Here is a 10,059-nt window from a genome sequence, read left to right on the forward strand (position 1 = left end):
AGGAGAGCACACCCTTCTCTGCAGCTCTATAGGTATCTATTTATTGATATCTATGTATGCATATATTTATACTTCATACATATGTATGTATTTATACTTCATACATATATATGTATTTATACATATATATGCATCTATAATATGAGTGTGCACATATATATGTTTATTTCTTTATATATATATAGAGAGAGAGAGAGGGAGAGAGAGAGAGAGAGAGGATGTACGTGTGTGGTCCCTGTATGGATCAATGCAAAGGGCTTTGCTCAGGTGCAAGGGTGTGTGGATGCACATTCAAACATCCATAAATACACACACCCATGCCCCTGAGCATCACCCACCATCCCAGCCCTTAGCTGGTCCCTCTGGGCATCAGGAGCACCAGGGAAGCAGCTCACCACCCATTTATTTGGGCTCCTGATGCCCTTGAAGCCCGTCAGCAAACGCACCAGGAGGCAGCAGGCAAAACACCAGGGACAAAGTGCAGGAAAAGAGGAACACTATGAAGGCTCTGATGGGATCTGGTCCTTTCCCCGGCTGGTCCTGTTCACTCCTGCTACTGCCATTTTGGTTTTTTTCTCATAGGAATGATCCAGTTGGGACATCATACAAAAAAACCCCAAAAAACAACCCAGAGAGCAATTGGAGATGGGGCGATGGAGGCTGCAGCCCACCCTTGCTCTGGGGGCTGGTGGTACCCACCAGGACTGGCCACCTGTGCGCCAGTACCCACCCAATCCAAAACCACCACCTTCCCCCTTTTATTGCTTCAGGTCCCATTAAATAATCCCCCACCAAACAGCCAAGTCTCACTGAAAGAAAGAAAAAAAGAGGAAAACAATTAAAAAGCAGCCTCTCTCCCAGATCCCCTCAGTGTTCTCTCTGTTTATTCCCGCTGCCTTTTCCCTGTTTAGCAGTTCACTATCTGTTCCCGGCAGGCAGGGACATATTTGCATTTTAATTTGGCAGTTGTGAGGCTGCACAAGCCACCTGTGAGGAGGAGGCAGAGCTGGAGACCCACAGCCCTGCACCCCGATGCCCCCCCACCTCCCAGAGGGAAGCTTGGTCCCCCCAGTCCTGCCTTAAAAATTCCTCTAAAAAATGATACTCTTAAAAAACCCAACAAACCTCATGCAGCATCAATGTCTTCATGCAACAGAGAGAGCAGGGATCAAAGGAGAGTAAAGAATAGGAATTCTCCTCCGCTCAGGTCACCCCCTTCCCTTCTCCTCCATCCCCCCATCATCTCCCCCATCATTTCCTCATGTCCTGGGTTTTATCTCAGCCAGTAACAGCCATCAGGGCCCCTTTTCCCCAGTTCCTTCCCCCCCATCCCTGTTGTACTCCCCTTGGGATGCCTCCAGCCACTTTTCCCTCCACGTGCAGCCCCGTCCCCAGGGACAGGGACCACAAAACCCAAGGGGCTCTGGAGGATCCAACTGCTTTTCCATCGCTGTGATGCTGCCTCCCTCCAGTCCTGCGTCTGGAGCTGCCCCACATCGCAGGGGATGGAGGGATAGTCCTGGCAGCGCGGGAGATTTATTTTCAGGGAACACAAGTAATAAGAAAAGCCTCTCCGCAGTCATCTCCGACTGGCCGAGGGAAGTTTAATTAATGCAGGACCCGCCCGCTGCCCCTCCCCGCTGTCGGCATTAACGGGGCAGGATTTGCGCGGCAGCCAGGACATAATTGCTTTGGTAATTGCACCGGTATTTCTGGGGACTCGCGGCTGCATTTTCTGCCTGGCTCAGCGAAGGTCCCTCCCTAGAGAAAGAGGAGGGATGCTCTCATCCGCACACCGGCTGGAGCTGAGACGGGCTTCCCGAGCAGCTCCAGGGAGCGCGAATAGGAAAGCCCAACAGATACCAAACTTTTGGGGCTTCTCCTCTGTGCTGGGAAGCTGTTCCCGCCCTCCCAACTGTGGATCCTTCTGTGCTGCCTAAATATTCCTCTGGGCATGGCTGCTGGTGCAGGGAGAGGAGCTGGAGCTGGATGGGGCCCCCCCATCCAGCAGCCCTGGGGTGGGGAGTGGGCTGCAGGTCTCCCAATCATCCAGGAGCACCAGAGAGTCTCCATAGGGTTTTAGGATCCTGCTTTGAATTTCCCCGCATTTTCTAGGACCCCCTCCCTCCCGCACCTTCCAGGGATGGTGGGACTGGAGCCCATCTAGAAGGTTTTTCAGGGCTTGCTGGGAACTTTTGCTGCTCTCCAGGCCTCCCCTTGGCTTGCTGGGAATTCTAGTGCCTTTCTGGGGTTTCTCTGGTCTGGTGGAAGGGGCTTAGAACGAGATGAGCTTTAGGATCCCTTCCGACCCAAATCAGATTCTGTGATTCCGTGATTCCGGACAGCCGTGCTCCCAACTCCTGGGGCTGCTCCACCAAACCTGCTCTGGGCTTTCATTCCAACGCCTCCATAAAGGCATTTTCACGATGGCATTAGGAGAGGCAGATCCCTTTAACCACGGTTGCATTTTAAATGGGCTTCCCGTAAGGTAACAGGCTCATTTTCATTTCACCGACTCAGCACCGGAGAGGGGGGGAATCATTTCCCGTATTTCCCTCCTGTCCTGCCGACGGGATCACTCAGGCACAGGGCAACGCTGCTGGGTGACCCACTGTCCTGTGGGGGTCTGATGCCGGGTGGGACCGCCCTGCCCAAGGATACCTTGTCCCCCATCCCAGCTCTGCTCCGGAGTGGACGCGGAGCACTCGCCCACAGCAATGGGATCACTCCCCGCAGAGGGTGCAGAGAGTGCCCAGCTTTGCTAAATCCAGCTATTCCTGGATTCACGGCAGAGCCAGGCAGGGCAGCAGCAGATGCTGCTGGCTGTCCCGGCAGCAAAGCCCCAATTTTGTTAGTTCGTGGATTTAAAGGTCATGAAAGGGCGGCTTGTCTGACCTCCCCTGACACGGCTCAGTGAACGGCACCCAATTACCCGTCTGTGGGCTTGGCATTATGTCCCATTAAAGGGCTCCTCTTGGACGTGATTGAAAACCAGGCTGGGAAGGCTGTGCAGGGCCAGGGCCCTTCATTCTCCCTGTGGGAGAAAGCACCTCCCAGATATCTGGCTTTGGAGGCACAGCTGAGCTCGTGGGGTCTTCTCACATCTGGGGCCAAAGCACTGAGTGGTTTTTGGTGCCAGTCCATGGAAAATAAAGCCTTTTAGCCATGCAGGAAAAAATCATGGATCTTCATTCCTTGCAAATTAGTGGTTTTACAACTTTTTTTATTGTCAGTCTGTTCATTGGGAATCTAAGGAACTGCTCTGAAGGATGGAGAACTCCATGGTTGGGGAAGCCAGCTCAGCTTTGAGGAAAAAATGGCTCAAACTGGGATGCAGCTGGCAAGACCAGACTAGGGATGGAAACACTATCTCTGTGATGATCCAGCATGACAGGGACAGGATGCAGAGCCCCCGTCCCTCAAAGCCCCCCTGTGACATGGCTTCACCCACCTGTGCCTCAGTTTACCCTAACACTAATATGTCCTTAGCCTGTGGGTATAGGTGGGCTCAGGGCTGCAGTCTCAGATGCAACCTAATTAATGCAACAGTAATTCACTGCTCAGTAATTAATCACAGGCAGTTTTCACACCCTCCCTGTCCTGTCCCCCTCCCTGCATTTACCATGTTTAGTTCTGCCCTTTGCAAGGTGCCATTTCAGACAGTTACATCTACACTCGCTTCCAGGGTAAACAAAATCCTCCCTCGGCCCAAACTTCCACCCAGCTCCAGCTCCAGCTCTGTCACCCCTGTTGACCAGGGAGCTGATGTCCCAACACACCGGGACGCTTCTGCCCGCCCCGACCTTGCAGGGGTTCAGCCTTTTGGCTCCGTGTCCCAGTCGAAAGCAGCAGGTGCCCAGCCAGGACCGTGCACGGAATAATTGGAGGCAGCATAGATCACCCTAACGACGCAAATCCAATTAGCCAAGGGTTAAGCACTCCGCTGATGAAAACCAGGGGTTCAAACTGCTGAGCCAGCAGAAGCTCTGCACTGATCAATGCCATGTAAATAATATGGCTGGTTCCTGGGAGCCCATCGCTCTCTGCCTCAGCAGAGAAATACATTTTGTCTGGCAGGGCTCCACTGAGCAGATTAATAAACATCGTCCTGGTTTAGGTCTGGAGGGGGGGACACAGAGACGCCGCCTTTCCCGGCTCTCTTGCACACACAGTCAAGAAAAATGAGGAATAATTGCTGCTCACGTCGTGCTATCGAGTGGTCCTGGGGTTACTCAGGGAATGAGGAGGATTCTGTGAGCTGTATCTGCGGTGGAGGGGGGGGAAATGCTGTGTTGAGATCGGTGTAACCCAACCACCAGTTCATGCAGCTGGAGCCCTCCAGGGAGCTCGAGAGAGGGGACATGAGCTGGGACACACAGAGGAGCACTGCCCCCAGCTCACCTGCACCCACCATCACCTCTGCAAGGTCCATGAGCAGATCTGAGTCCCATCATTGATGTCTAGTGGCTACTGAGGGTTGTGCCTCTTCTCCACATGCCCACCCATCCACACCCCCTTATTGCTGTTCCTAATTCCTCCCGATTCCTCCCAGCCACACTTGTCATTGACCAGGAAGTTCAGAAACATCTAAAAGCAGAGGCAGCTTCATGGGAAATCAGTGCATTCCCATAAGCTACTCCCCACCCCAGATGCCTACAGGGACCTGCTGGCTCACAGAATGGTTTTGGTTGGAGGGACCTTAAATCTCCTCTCATTCCACCCCCTGCCATGGCCAGGGACACCTTTCACTGTTCCAGGTTGCTGCAACCTATCCTTGAACACTTCCAGGGATGGGGCATCCACAGCTTCTCTGGGCAACCTGTGCCAGGGCCTCCCCACCCTCACAGGGAAGAATTTCTTCCCAGTATCCCATCTAACCCTGCCCTGTATCAGTTGAAGATCCCTGGATGCTGCTCACCCCAGTGACATTCAAACCTCAAAGTATTATTGCTTCCAGTGAGTGATGCTGGGGCTGGGGAAGCATCACCTTGGCTGTTGCAATGGGCATTTTTGCATCCTGGGAGTTTGCTCTGAGCCCCTTGGATTTGTCCCTGTTTAACTCGATCGTTCGTGGCTGAAACACCGAGACACTCCAGAAGAAAAAGGACAGAAAAAACACATTCAAAAATAAAAAATATTTCCTTTTGACACATTTTCTTGGCTTGCCATAAGCGGCTTCAATCTTTTGATCTGAGGTTTCTTCCCCCCTGACACGTCCTTTGATTGCATTTATTTATTTTTTGCCTTAAAAAGCTGAAAATCAACCCAAGCCCTTTTGATTTTGACTGGAATAGAGAAAGAGCACAGATGATGTCTCTGGAAAGTGATTTTTTTTTTCTTCTGAACCACTCCAGAACCAGGAGGAAGAAAAAGCCCAAATAAATCTGTTGTTGGCATTACTGAGAAGGAGATATTGAGCGTGTGGAGATTCTCTGGAGGGGTTGGCCTTGGCTCAGCTCTACCAACAGCTGGAGGTGCCAAAATGCCTCTGGAAAAAGCTGGAGGGGAGCTGGGGTGTGTGTGTGTGCAGGAGCATGGCCCTGGGGTGCTTGGCAGAGGGAGGATGGAGCAGCATCCCTGAAGGCAGAATGAAGCCCTTCAGCATGGAAATGATCCCATCTGGGGGAGGTTTCAAGGATTTGGGCTCTCAGCTGGTGAGGAGGGAGGCAGCTCAGGGTCCTGCAGCCTGGGGAAAGCCGCCTGTCCTGGCTCAGGATGTAACAACCTTGTCACTGAGTTCTTCCTCTTCCCCCCAGAAATACTGGGCATTTGGGGACCTTTACAACTTGCAAGCTTGAGGTATTTCCTTGGGGCACTTTGTTGGGTTTTGTTGGGCCCTCTCCACGGGCTGGGACCACGCCAGGCACTGCTGTGGGTACCCACCCAGCCTGGCAGTGTGTGCTGGGGTGGGAAGAGCCCTCGTGAAAAGCACCACAGGTCATGTCCACTTCAGCCAGACCAAGCAGAAAGCGCTGGAGGTGTGAGAGAGACAAACCAGGGCTTTCTGGGAGCAGCAGCAACAAGTCCAGTGCCATTTCACCAAGAAACATAATTTCTGGTTCCAGCACAGCTGACAGCATCACTTTGAGGGGGTCTGTACACTGTGAATGCAAACAGGGCACAGGCACCCTTCTGAACATTTCTGCCCCCAAACAGCAGCTCCCAAATCCTCTTGAAAGCAGTTGAATCATTTCATTAGTGTGTTTTTAAAGCTGTCATTACCAGGGCTCTCAGGTAGCTGTTTTATAACCAGTTTATTTTTCTCTCCACACTCAGAACGTTCACAATTTGTTTCAAATCACTGCAGTGCACACATTTGCCAGGCCCTCTCTCTATTACCTGATTTTGTATTTAGGCTTTGTGCTGTAGGTTATGATCAGGAGGGAGTTCTCCATCCATTAGTGTGGAAGCAAAGAGTCTCTGGGGCAGCTTCCCCGGGCTCTTATGATTTGATTCCAGCTAATGGCTGTAGTTGAGAAAATACAGGTATTCTAAAACCCACCTTCTTTGTGCTTTTGGATTTGGGCATTTCTGACTCTGAAAACCTGAGCTCCTTTCCAGGTGGGTTATGAAGGTACTGAAAACCTACTGCTAAAAACTACAGCCCTCATCCCAGTGTTGGAATGTTTTATCCTCCCCCTCAACGGCCCTGCAAATTGCTATTTGCCTGATGTGGCTGGGGAGTGTTTTGTTTCAAAGCTCACTGATGCAGAGATGGCAAACCTGCCCTGTAATCAGGTTGGGATTTCCTTTTCCTTTCCCTTGAAAACCCACAGTGTTTCAAAAAAAAAAAAAAAAAAAAAAAAAAGGTGTTTTTCCAAAGAACCTGGCAGAAAACACAGGAGGCAAAGCTATCCTGGAAGGGAAGTGACATCCAGGGCTGCAAACCTTCCTCCCCAGCAGAGAGAGGAGAAATTTATGAACCCGAGTTGAAAAAGAACTTCCAGCACTGGTGCACAGGGGCTGTGTGACACTTTCCACAAGTACCCATGTCCGTGATTGTTGCTGATCAATGGTGGAAAAATCCAGCTCATTCCTAAGTTCTGACCCTCAGGACCTGCCTCAGGTCTCCCCTATCCTGAGGGCTCTGCAGGTGCCATGCCTGCCCACCCCACAAAGCCCCTGGGTCCCAGCCCAAGCCGGTAAATCCAGGACAAATCCTAATAAAGACAGCAAAGACCCTCTTCCCAATCCTGGATCACGACATGCAGACCCCCTCCAGACCTCCATGGGGCTCAGAGGTCTGGAATGCAATGCAGGATGGCTGTGGGGAGCTCCAGCCATTTTTCTTTCTTATTTTTCCTCTCCTTCCCCCTTTTCCCCCACTCCCAGCAGCATGTGATCTATAGCAAGATAACAGCTTCAATTGCTCCAAATTGCTTATTGAGGACTCTGTGGTAAATCAATGATTTTAAATGGGATCACAGAATAGCAATCCCAACAACAGCGGAATAAAAAAAAATAAATGGAGCTGGTTGGCAGCGAGGAGAGGGAAGGGCCAGGCTGATTGTCTTCAGCTCTGCTGCTGGTGATGGGCACCAGAACTGCAGTGTGGGATACAGGGTCTGCCTGATCCATTTGGGAACGTGCCTGGATAAAGCCAGGCTTGTAAAGTGCCGAGTGAGCTCCTCTCGCTCCTTTGTCACGGGTGTTTTAAGTAAAATTGGGATCAGCTCTTCAGCACCGTGCCTGGGACAGGATCCACAGTGCTGGACTCCCAGAACTCCTAGAGTGAGGTCCTGGATTTCCCACACAGAGCAGGGAAACAGAGCATGGGTGTGTGGACCTGCCAAGCTCTGCCCATTGGTCTCTGCAGCCACAAACGGGGCTAAACCCCACCCGTGGGTCCCTGCACACACTCCACCTCCAGCCTGTGTGCAGACACGGTGCAGACAAGGCCAAATTCCCATCAAAGCCATTACTCATCCCCTCCAAATTTAATTCCTGGGTGAAAATACCCCCATTCCTCCAAGAACAAACAGCTTGTTGGTCGCTGCTGAAGAACATGAGTTATAATGTCCTTAAATAGCCATTTTCTTGCTTTTAAGTGCTCAGGTTCTCACAGTGAGTTAGTGAGAGCAGAAATGCTGTCACTTAGCAACCTCCCCAGTTTGGAGGATGCAAAGGGAGGTGGGGAGGGGGGATTTTTGTCTTTCTTCTGCTGGAATTTCCAACTCGGCTCAGTCCTGAAATTTCTGCCTGTGTGAGACACAACACAATGAAGATACAGGCAAACAAAAGCACCATTGGACATGTCAGTGAGTGGATGAATGAGCTCTCTTCCCTTCAGGATTTTCTCTCCCTCTTGATTAATGAATTTCATTTACTACAGTAACGACTACCTTCGTCTGCATGGTCAGGGCAACAAGTGGCCCTGCCTCAGCCTTGGCTAAATTGAGATGCAAAGGATGAAGGGATGGACAGATGGGCTTTGCCCCACCCGGCAGAAAAACAAATCCCTTTGGAGGGCATCCCTCCTGCCTTCCAGGGGCGGGATGAAAGGGCACCTACAAAATCACAGCACGAGTTTTCTGTTGCTCTCCACGGTCACTTCCTGTCTCTGCCTCCCAAATCTGGAGCTTTTCGATAAAGGCTGTTTTAAAATGACTGGAAGAGGGAAAACTGGCTGAAACATGTCAAAAACCAGAAGGTGCTGGAGAAGGTCATGGTAGTTCTGGGGTTGTGTGGGTGAATTAACTTCCATTGGCAGGGTGGGATAAAAAATAGGTTATAAAAAGCATTTAGAGAGTCTTGCATGGGCATGGGGTGTGTTTAGGATGGGTTTAATCCAAGGGAAGAGAAGCTGGATGGAGTTCAGGACCCTTGGATCTGGGATTAGCTGCTTCATGGGGTTCAGTTTAAAAGTGAGTGTGGATGAATGTCCTCAGGAGTCAAGGCTTTGTCTGTCATTGAAGCCCCCAGGTGGGACACTTTGGCTCGGCTACATCCCTCCTGCCTGAGCATCCCCAGATGCAACACTGGCCTCAGACACAGGACACTGCTGGATGCGCCAACCAGAGTCCCAGGAGTCCCTGAGAAGTGATGGAGGAGAGGGATGATGATGTTGATGATGATGATGATGATGTTGATGATGATGATGATGATGATGATGATGACGATGATGCTTCTGCCGGGGTGTGCACAGAGCAGGGACAGCAGGGACGCCCCCGTGCGTGAACTGGCTGTGGGGAGAAGAACCAGATAAGCAGAAATGATGCAGAAACCACCTCCTTTGCAGGGAGCAGGACAAACGGGGAGCGGGGCAGGCCAGCGGTCTCATGGCGAGGGGTCCCATCACTCTACTCTCCCTGCTCTGGTCCCCTTTGGGTTTCTGTGGGTCCCACTCTGACACACTCCAGTGGAAGATGGATCAGGCACCTAAAACAGAGCCCCGTCCTGCTTTAATAGACCACTTATTATGTCTAGTGAGCAAAATGCCACCACCCTTGCAAATGTAGCGGGAACCAGGACCACTGCAGAGCACTGCCGGTGTCTATTATGCAGCTGCTAAAGAACCTCCCCAATAATTAATTGTTGGTGATTTTGGAGGCGAGAACTTGCCCATTACACACAATGTGCAATTAGCTCTATTTGAAAAGCTCGCTGCAGGGCTGGATTCAGCAAACTTGGCTCACCAAGAGCAGTTTAGCGCATGCTTAACTTTAAGCAGGTCCTTTTTGTCTCGCGGACTTCAAATTAAGCGCACGCCTAACTCTGGTGCTTACTCTGGTGCTTATTCTGCACTTGGGTTAAGATCTAACTCGGTTATAGACTGACAGAAAGCCGGCAGCGTGTTCAGGGAGTTCTCGGCGTGGGCAGGCACCTGCCTCCTCGTGCAGCATCACAACCTGATTTGCAGTTCCCCTCATCTCCAGGGTGGGTTTTTTCCTCTCCAGAACCTGATGCTGGACCTTAAAGAGAGGATTGGAGGGGTAGAAGGGGTAGCAGAGACCAGAGAGCATCCTCGTGAGTTCCCAATCGAGTTCCCAGAAGGAAGACTAAGGATGGGAGGATTTAAGAACCAGTAAATGCCACAGTTCCTACCGAGGCTGGAGGTTT

The sequence above is a fragment of the Lepidothrix coronata genome, unplaced genomic scaffold (genome assembly GCF_001604755.1).
Source record: "Lepidothrix coronata isolate B3197 unplaced genomic scaffold, Lepidothrix_coronata-1.0 Scaffold203, whole genome shotgun sequence".
In the NCBI taxonomy this organism is placed as follows: Eukaryota; Metazoa; Chordata; class Aves; order Passeriformes; family Pipridae; genus Lepidothrix; species Lepidothrix coronata.